A 10,007-nucleotide genomic window follows, 5' to 3' on the forward strand; every position below is an offset into this window, starting at 1 on the left:
CACACGTCAGTCAGTCTCTCGGGTCTGGCAGTCGCTGCACACACACACACACACACACACGCACACATAGACATATATATATATATGTATTTATACATGTGTATACCTTTGCCCGTCCATGCTCAGGTCGAGCCATTCAACTTCAACCCTGCCCTGTCGCTTTGTCGCCTGCGCATCATTTAACCGGGCCGTGACGAACAAATGTCCGAAATTTAAAACTTTAGATAGTGTTGCCCGGCTTCAGAACGGGCTTAGGACAGTGTCTGGGTGTTGGATAGGCCAAAAGGTATGTGAGTTGTCTTTCGGGACATTCGTACCGTTGCCCGGCAGCGGTTGGCCGGAGCTTTGTTGTGCCGGAGCTCATAGTTATGATCCAACATTGTTTTTACGCCCAGACATGAAATTAGCGACTGGGCTTTTTCGGTTTGGGCCTTCGGTTATTATGTTGCGGCTTGTGGTCTAAAGCCTAATTAGGCTGAAAACTATTTACACACTCATATTAAACGTAAAGGTCACCCCCCATTGTCTTTTGCATCATTTTCTGACAAGCTCAGTGCTCAGGCATATAGCACATTTGCCAGGGGTCTGTCAAGCTGTTGGCTGTGTCAGGTAATCTGAAGATTATGTTTTCATCAAAACACTTCCTTCAATAGCATCTGGCACCACCCTGAGTAAGCCAAGAGACTTTTCCAGCCATGACAAATCAAATAATTGCGTATGTCAATCAACAAATGCGGATTTGCTTAAGTTAAATTATAAATCATAATAAGCCTTGAGAAATATTCAAGCAGAGCTTGTTTATATGAAAAGTATTTCAAACGCATGCATTTTTATCACATTTTCTCATAGTTTTTCGATGTACTAAAATATAAACCAAAATGAAAAACATTTTCATATTTTCTACATTCTGCATGCGTACACAAAATCATAAAATACACAATAAAATAACACCAATTATTAAACAGATATTTATAGACTTGGGATGCTTTTAAAATAAATATTAGTTCAAGGCATATACAAATTCAAATACTCTTCAAGCTATGCCATCTAGGTTATGTATCTTTTATAGCGAATTTGTGTATATATTAAGTAGAGCTTGGACCCCTAGAAGAGTATGCATATTTTAATTTTAGTGGAATGGAAAATTATTAGGATGTTTTTCTCCGTGATAAACTATTATATAAAGTGTATTTATGAAATAATTCAATCCTTCGGTCAGGTGCAGATAAAGTGAGATTCTAAGCGCATTCTGGCACATGCTAAAATTTATAAAAATATAATAATAATATAAATTTTTTGATATCTCTTAAGCAGGTTTTTTACAGATGATGTCAAGCAAAACTTATCTATTCTCTGCAGGCTGTAAACTAGAGATCGGTCTTGCTCGCCGTTTATTTAACTAATCGATAGTAAAACATAAAATGTTGCCTAACAAAATGTTAAGAATCTGCATTTTTAATTATTTCATTCTAACTTAAAGTCTAATTTATTGACGTACAAAAGCAAAGTAGCATAAGTCCTAATTTTATTAATGATAGTAAAACAATACGTAATCATTTTAGTCATGTTTATCTTAGGCTATTTCTAGTTAAAAACCAACAAAAAAGTTAAATAGTAATCAAGCCAGGTATGAAATATACTTGCTAGTACAATGTTTTAAAATTTCTGTATGCAATCGAGTTCAGTTTTAGTTAAGGTAGACATGCATGCATATGAAAGAAAGTAAATACAGATGTAAATATAAATGTATTAAATGTACATTTCGAGTGTTTATTTTTTCGTCAATTTGTGCGTCAACAATGGGATTTGTGTGCATTTCTTTGTTATACATTGATTTAAATACTTGTGCGAGGGCTGGGATTATGCACGGCGCACATTAGAATTGTAAAACGTCGATTAAAGTTTTGTATTGCTTATTATTGTGGCCAAAAGAAAAAGAAAAAGAACAAGAACAAGAAAAAGCAAAGGGAAAGCAACACACACGAAGCTGGAGGGGAAATGTGCGACAGAGCGCGCGAGAGAGAGCGAGATAGCATGTGAGCATGAGGCTTACGTCACAATAGCTGCACGCTTCACACCAAGCCCGCGAGTGCTGCAGATAAATGCGCAGCCATTTTTTAACGGGCGGCGCTTGCCGCAGCGACAGAGAGCCGAGCATAGGGGAAATAGTGGGAAATTTACAACAAGTAAGAGGATTTTAAATGGAAAATAGAGTGGGAAAATCTAGTTTTTTCCTTTAGCCACAAATTTCCCAACAAGCCTGCAACCTTAACATTCGAAGTTCAGCTTTCGCTTTGAGCACTATCCAACGTTGGCTTGTGCACTTTCGCAAAGCTTTCCATCGGATGCCGCACGGGTGCGCACACCTAAAGCTTTGGCTCGGAAAAGCTGTGCTGCAGCCGTAGCTGTTGCACCTACAAAAGCCAGCGGAGATTCGACGCAGCCAATGTCCATGGTGCCAAAATGGCGTCGACGGCACGGTCATCGGAATGTCGATAAATCAAAGCTGCTTCTACGCTGCTGCTTCCTCTTGCTTGGAGGCAGCGTAGCAAGTGGCTGCGGCATTCATCACAGAGAATTAATCAGAGCAGATGAAGCGACAACCGAAAAATAACGACGCGGCATCTCTTAAAGGCTCCGCGTTATCGCTTTAATCGACATGGCCGGCTCTCAGTTTCAGTCGCAGTCGCAGTCGTCGTCTCAGTCGCAGTCGCAGTGCGTGACCATAGCCACGATCCGGCCACAGGTTCTGGCCACAACACACACACACGTTAGTATGTAAAAAAAGGCAAGTAGAATGTTTGGAAAAAGGCGCTTCGCATCGATATCAAAATGTATTGACATTGACGTAAATTCTCAACCTCTGCTGCTGCTGCTGCCTTTGTCTTCGAGCTGTGCCCGGGCCCCTTCGTCTGCCCCTGCCCCCGACTCCGCCTCTGGCATTGACGCTTGCATCCATCAAGTGCGCGCCCAGCGAATGTCAAATTATAAATTCCGAAAAAATTTAAATCTAATTTTGTCGCTCGGCTCATCTCGGCTCGGCTCGAGTCGGCGTTTGGCGATATTCAAAATACGTAATGGATTTTGCATTTGGGTTGACAAGTACAAGCCCATTTAATCAATAATTAAGCATAATCCATCAAGTACAAAGTGTCAAATGCACTCGCGAACACTTTTGTTTTGTCGCCTGGGTGCGCGAGGCGCGTCAAGCTTTAAAAAGGGATTTCCATTACGCCCCAAAAAGCGCATCGCTCAAACAAAAAATCAAGTTGTCCTTGTCAAAAGCGAACACAGCAAAAAAAAATTAAGCGAAGATACAACACGAAACAAATCCGCGCTCGTCACATCTGCATGTCAAACCAGCAGCCGCCGAACAACCCCCGAAGCCAGCCTCATCCTCAGACCGAGCGCCGTCTGTTACAGTCAAGATACGATAGCAGCGACAGCAGCAGTAGCAGAAGCAGAGCCAACAGCCGGCTTATCTAAGCCGAAAAGCCAAAGCCGACCCACCACTTGGCAGGCAGCGCGTTCCCCGCGGGGCTGTGACTGGGGCTGGGTCTGTCCAAAAGAATATGTATATATATATATATTTATATATATGGAGAGAGAGATACGCACGGCGAAGCGGGCACAAATGTTGTTACTGACATTCGTAAATGAGTCAATGGATCTGTAACAACAAATGTCCATTTTTCAATTTACCTGCCAGCCCTTGCCGAACCCTACCCTGCTCCGGCCTGCCCCGCAGCCTGCATAAATTGAATCTCACAGTACTCGTGAATAAATAAACAAACACCCACCGAATCGCTCTATAAATTAGACCCTGACCAGTGGCCGGTGACCAGTTGTTTGGCCAGCGGCCAAATAGCCGTGAAATTTTCCCAATATGCTCGGTTTCATTATTGCGGTACTCGTTTGCCCTCGCACTCGCTCTCGTTCTCGCCCTCGCCCGCGCAGCCCCTCATCCAGTTGTTACTCCAACCCTGGATAACACTCGTTTAGCATTACGACCATGTCGTTTCGTATATAGATAGATGCCTGCACTTAGCTCGACTCTATCTCTGGACTCTACGCGGCACACATAAATTATGCCGTGCACCCCGCTCGGACAACTGCATAAATTTGATCGCTTTGGGATCGCTTCTTCCGCTAGTTAACATATTTTTCAAAAATAAGCAGCAACTGCTCCAGTTTGTTGCTCACATTTTGCCATGACATTTGGCATGAGTAGTTGACATTTGTTGGGTCCAACGGAGAATATTAATAGGGCGCAATTTGTCAGTTATTTGCAAAGACATTGTCTTTAAAAAGGCGATCGGAGCAGTATCGAATGAGTTATTAATTATCTTTAAGTATATGCATATAAAGTTCTTGGAACGGAATACCAATTGGTTGAGTCAAAAGCTGCAATCAAACGGAAGTTATTCCAAATTTGATAGGAAGTCTAGTTTAATCTGAAATGAATCAGAATGTTTAATGATGAATATTCATATGTCATATTGCTCGACACTGACAGCGGATAAAACAAGACTTCGCTACTTAAAAGCAAGTAAAAGTAGAACCCAAATCAATCTTAATTCCAAGACTTAAGAGCATGTAGTCATGCTTTGGATCTGATGCGAATGTCAAATAAATCAGCGCAATCAGCTATTCGTTCAACATCAATATATATGAACTTTGTAAGGGTTAGAAATAAATAATCTAGTTTATATGATGTTATGCTACTGCAAGGAGGTAAACCCTGTTCTGGCTTAAGCTGATTTAATATATATAATTATTTGTATATAAATATATGTGTGTACTTACCTAAAATTCACTTATGCACTCACGATTATCAGACTTTATATATATATATCGCACTTCACTAAAAATATGGAAGAAACAGAGATGGGATTAGAATATGCGCAGGAGAAAGAAAGCGAAATAAAATGAAAATGAAGCAAAGAAAAAGCGAAATTAATATTATATTTATTTACTTTCTATTTGCAATATATATCCATAAACGTCAGATTAATGAGAATTGCATAGGAATATTAAACAATATGGCGCAGATTAAAGAAATCTTAAAGAATTCAAATCGTAGAAAATCTTTATACTTGGATTACAGATAAAGCTCTTTAAGATTTAAAAGGAATGTCAAGTAAATGACAGCAAACTTTTTGAGCTGCTACGAAAAGAGTATTTGGCAGTCTGTGCTAACAGCGTTTCCTTGGTTTACTTTTAATTATCGAGTCTATAAAGTTGCCGAACAAAGTGTAATAAACAATAGTCATATGTTTAAAACCTGATTATAAAGAATGAACACTTTTAAAAGATTTGATTTATCCCTATAAAAAATGATGCCTACTCAAGCTATCGTCTGATGTCATCACGATCATAAAATGATGTATACATATTAAGATTTTATTTCAACAATTCATTTCAATGCAGTTCATGTCATTTATTTTCAGACGAAATACTCATTAAGGCTTTTACCAGCTAATGTAAACAACCTGGCATGTGTGTGTGTGTGTGTGTGAGAGGTAAAATGAAATACAACACACAGATACTCACACACACACACACGCACACACTCTTCTGTGAATGGATTGAAATTTATGAAAGGCCATCGCAGCATCAAAGCCAATTAAGATACTGGCACTGAATACATACAAGCTTTAAAGGAATACACGACTAATTTCTGCGACAAAGCCGACAAAAGATCCCCTCCAAAGGGACTGGGGTTGGGGCTGGGGCTGTGCCTGGGTTGGATACGACTTTTGTCGCAGCGGCACTTTTGTCGCAAACACAGGCCGTAAAATTAAGAACTCTGATTGGTAACAAATGTTTTTGTTCATTCGAGTGATAAAAACGTAGCGAACTGAAAAGATATAAAATTCTCTTTAGTGTCTCCTCGGCGCATCAATGATAAAATATTTAAATGAGCGGCCAATGCGAAGGCAATCGGACATTCAGGAAACCAAAAACCAACAGAGAGACCAGAGACCAGAGACCAGAGTGACCACAAAACCCTAATGGCCCCTGGGCACGCACCGGAGCCATGTAAGTATCTAAACGGCGGGCATAGACATGGGGCAACATGGGCCAGGGGCAGAGTGTGAAACACATCGAAGCAGCATTTGCCCGATATGCAAGTTGTTTCAGCTGGTTTATTTTTTTGATAAAATTAAACCAATATGAATACACAAGGTGACCGGCCAGGATATTAAATTACAGTCCGAACGACTTTCGGATTGACAAGTGGGCAACGATGAAGGCACTCGTGTGCTGATTGAGGCAGCCAAGTGCCACAGAAATGTCGGCAGGACAAAGTCAATGGGCTCACACACATGCATACATTCAACATTCGCTGGGCTCAAGATCTGAGTCGGGGCCGGGGCCGGGGCCGGGTCTTGGCCTGGCCAAGACAATGCAAACGGCCGCGACCGAATCATAAAAGGCATAAACAGTTGTAAAGAGCAAAACCACAAAAGGGCGTAGAGTTAAAAATTGAGCACTAAAATGTTATCGAAAGCGGGACAGATTAACTAGGCCCGCAGTCAGTCAGACGCTGGCAGGTAGGCAGCAGGTAGTTTATTTCAATATATCGTATGCATCTTAAAGATACTTGTACAACATTATGATCATTACTCGCCGTAAGCGATACGCAACTACTCGCACACACACACACACTGGACACTCGACTGACCCGGCTGACACTGCGTGTGATCGATCTGACGTGCAATTAAAATAAGATCTGCCCAGTTGGCGACGGTGCCATCCCGGCCATTCCGGCCAGCCGACCCACAGCGGCGCTATTGTCCTGCACGTTGTCCATTCACAAGTGTCGCGTCTGAAATAGTGAGTCGTAGATAAAAAAAGGACTCGCTGCATTGATGGGAATGCGACTGGACCAATGCCTGGCGCCAGTGTCGCCTAGATCCGATTGCGTCGCTCGCCGAGGGGACACTTTTGACAAAACCTTCTTCATTCATCGGCCAGTCAAATTTGGGTCACAGTTACGCACGACGCGCTGATCTTATGTTTTTCTTTTAATGCCTACTCTGTACCTAATAAAATAGATAAGAGATTAGAGAGAGAGAGAGAAGAGAAGTAGAGAGAATGTCCGCCTAAGAAATACCCTGCATGACCAATAATAATGTATATCGATGAAAAATGTTCATGTAACAACAAAAAAAAGAAGCAATGCCTGAATGCCGATTAAAATATACATACATACATATGCTCACATGCATGCATGCAAACAGTTACCCTTACATACATACACATGTAACAGAAAAATAATATACCTCTTAAAATACGATTACTTTCGTTTTGGCGGAGAGCGGCGGATCGATCGAAGAAGAAGCACCGCATACATAAGCTAACACACATACACATGCATAGATGCAAACAGAAATTTAAAGCACAGTTAAGCGCACTTTCATACATATGCATGTATATATATGTATGTGTACATAAATACGCCACCGACGCGTCTTTTTCCCACCTCTTCTTTCCGTGCTTCTTACAACAAGTACAAAATGCATTGGTACGCACGGAAGTGCGCAAAAGAGAATCGAAAATTTGCATAAGGAAACATTTATTGTCTTGAAACAAAAAACCACTTGTATCAAAGACAATGCAATATTTATGTATCATATTATATGTACATACATATGTATTGTCTTTGCTAGAACTTTCTTTGTGCCATTTTAAAACTGGCAGTGCATCAGCCTTGGTATATACATATATATGTATATATGTATGTATGTACATATTCAAAAACTTACCTTACACAAAAATGATTTAGTTTCTTAAAAGCAGCGCACTTAAAACAATTTAAACACAATTGGCATATGGGACCACACTTTTCTTGCAAGCCATACATGCATACATACATACATGTGTATATTAAAAAAGCAAAACTCTCACAAAAAAAAATATGAAAAAAAAAAAACACCCACAAGATCACTTTGCAACGCGTGGCCAACGTCGAGACGCGTCATTTAGAACTAAAATGATTAAATTGCGGCATTTTTAAGCTGCTCTCGCGACGACATAAATCGAATAGGCAAAAGGACACTTGGTGATTACAGTTATGCGTGCGCCAGTTTCTTAGTTTTGCATTGCACACTGGAGTGAAATTGCACGCAATTGGTTTTAATAATAGCATGAAATAAATACATACAATGTGTGTATATACATACATATATAACATCATTACGAGCACATTTAACAACATGACATCAATATACATGTAGCTGTATTAAAACGAGTAATTTAGTAATATTTTTTTTTCAATCTTAACAGATAACTAAAATAAAATATGGCTGGATCCACTGTGCGTTGAATTTTGTTAAGCGACAAAGCAAAGCAACATTGGAGAGAACTGAGTCGATGGCGCAAAGCAAAATGCAATTTTTCGGCAAAAAGTGATGAGAGTGGAGCGTCTTGTATGTGGAGAGAATGATGGAGAGTGAGGGCAGAATAACAAAGCATAGGCAGATTACAATAATGGCTGCTTCTCACATACATACATACATACATACATACACACATGTAGACATGTGCACATGTACGTTATACATACTCTAGCCATTTAATGGCTGCAGGGTATAACTGTTACTGTTATATATGAAATTCTTCTTAATGAACAGAAATAAGGAGCGTAATCGATGTTTGGGGCCTTGCTTGTTAATTACTTGATAATTATCAGATACACATTGTTATGTAAAATTAAAGCTCAAACACCTACACGTGTTTGCCTTTTGGCTCTTCAACATTTAACGACAATGGTCGCCACGTTCTGCATTTCTGGAAGGGCTTATCTTAACATTTCCCTCTACCCTTAATTGAATTTCGTGAAACATTTCGGGCTTTTGGCATTGATTCTCGAGGGTTGCAACCAAGTTGCTTGGGGCACATAAATTACATCACGTGTTGCAGATTACATATTTATATCGTGTACTCCGAAGGCCATGTATATATTCCTGATCCGAAACGAAGCCATTTAATATAGCCACTTTTATAACTGATGTTCGTTTATCTACGCGAGCTCAATAATTCGATAGACTAAGCAAAGAAGATTAAAGAAATTACGTTAGTTCTTAGCTGCAATTACAATAGTCAGCTTATTCCATTAAGAAATTTATGTATATTATATCTAGGGTATTGGTAGGGTCAAATAAGAGTGGCGCCTGTATTTGTATTTTTAGCAAAATTAGTTACAATTTGCTATTAGCAAATATCCTGGAATTTCTGTATACCCTGTAAATATCGTTAATTTAAGTACTTATATTATCGTGTACTAACACAGTATTTACTTCTAGTACTTCAGACTAAACATAGCGGTACAAATCACAAATTGCACACAAAATATAAAACATATATCAATAATAAGAATATTACGAAACTATAGATAAAAGAGGTTCTCAAAACGGGAGGTAGACGAAATATGTTTGAGATACTTTCGCATATATGTATCTGATTGGACAGACAGACGGAAATAACTTAATAGACCAAATTGTTAATATTGTTAAAAAATAATATGAAATACAATTCATTTTTTCAATAAAATATTTCGAACTAGAGCCGAGCAAGATTCAAAAATATTAATTTTAATATTAAATATATTCTTGAAAATTATTTGCGATCAATATCAAGTAGAAACTAGAAGATATTAATTTAGATAGGGTTGATAACAAATATTGACAATGTTTTTTATGTTATTAGAGCTACTTCCATTATTTCATTTAAGATAGAACCTATAAGTTGAGTTGAGTCAGGGAGGATAACAATCAGCTATTTCTATAGTTATATAGACATTTCCATTGTATCAATTGAGATTGTAGATATCGGATTACAAGAGAGGGTTACTAAGACAGTAATAATATTAGAGATATTTCCACAGTTTGAATTTAGATAGAAGATATTGGATAGAGGATATTCTATTAGAAGAAAGTGTTTAAAATATTGCTAATTAATATATAAAACCGTCTTGTTATTGGAGCTATTTGTCTTGATTC

The 10,007-nt window shown here is 39.0% G+C and overlaps 1 long non-coding RNA gene across 1 annotated transcript; it reads left to right on the forward strand.

The window, feature by feature from the left end:
- The first annotated feature begins 2,370 nt into the window (after window positions 1–2,370).
- On the forward strand, window positions 2,371–9,572 carry LOC26530815 (uncharacterized). The gene is made up of 4 exons (XR_001450439.3): window positions 2,371–2,770; window positions 5,451–5,816; window positions 5,887–6,042; window positions 8,293–9,572. It is a non-coding gene; the product is annotated as an uncharacterized lncRNA (long non-coding RNA).
- Window positions 9,573–10,007: the final 435 nt, after the last annotated feature.

This window comes from Drosophila virilis, chromosome 3, assembly GCF_030788295.1.
Source record: "Drosophila virilis strain 15010-1051.87 chromosome 3, Dvir_AGI_RSII-ME, whole genome shotgun sequence".
Classification (NCBI taxonomy): Eukaryota; Metazoa; Arthropoda; class Insecta; order Diptera; family Drosophilidae; genus Drosophila; species Drosophila virilis.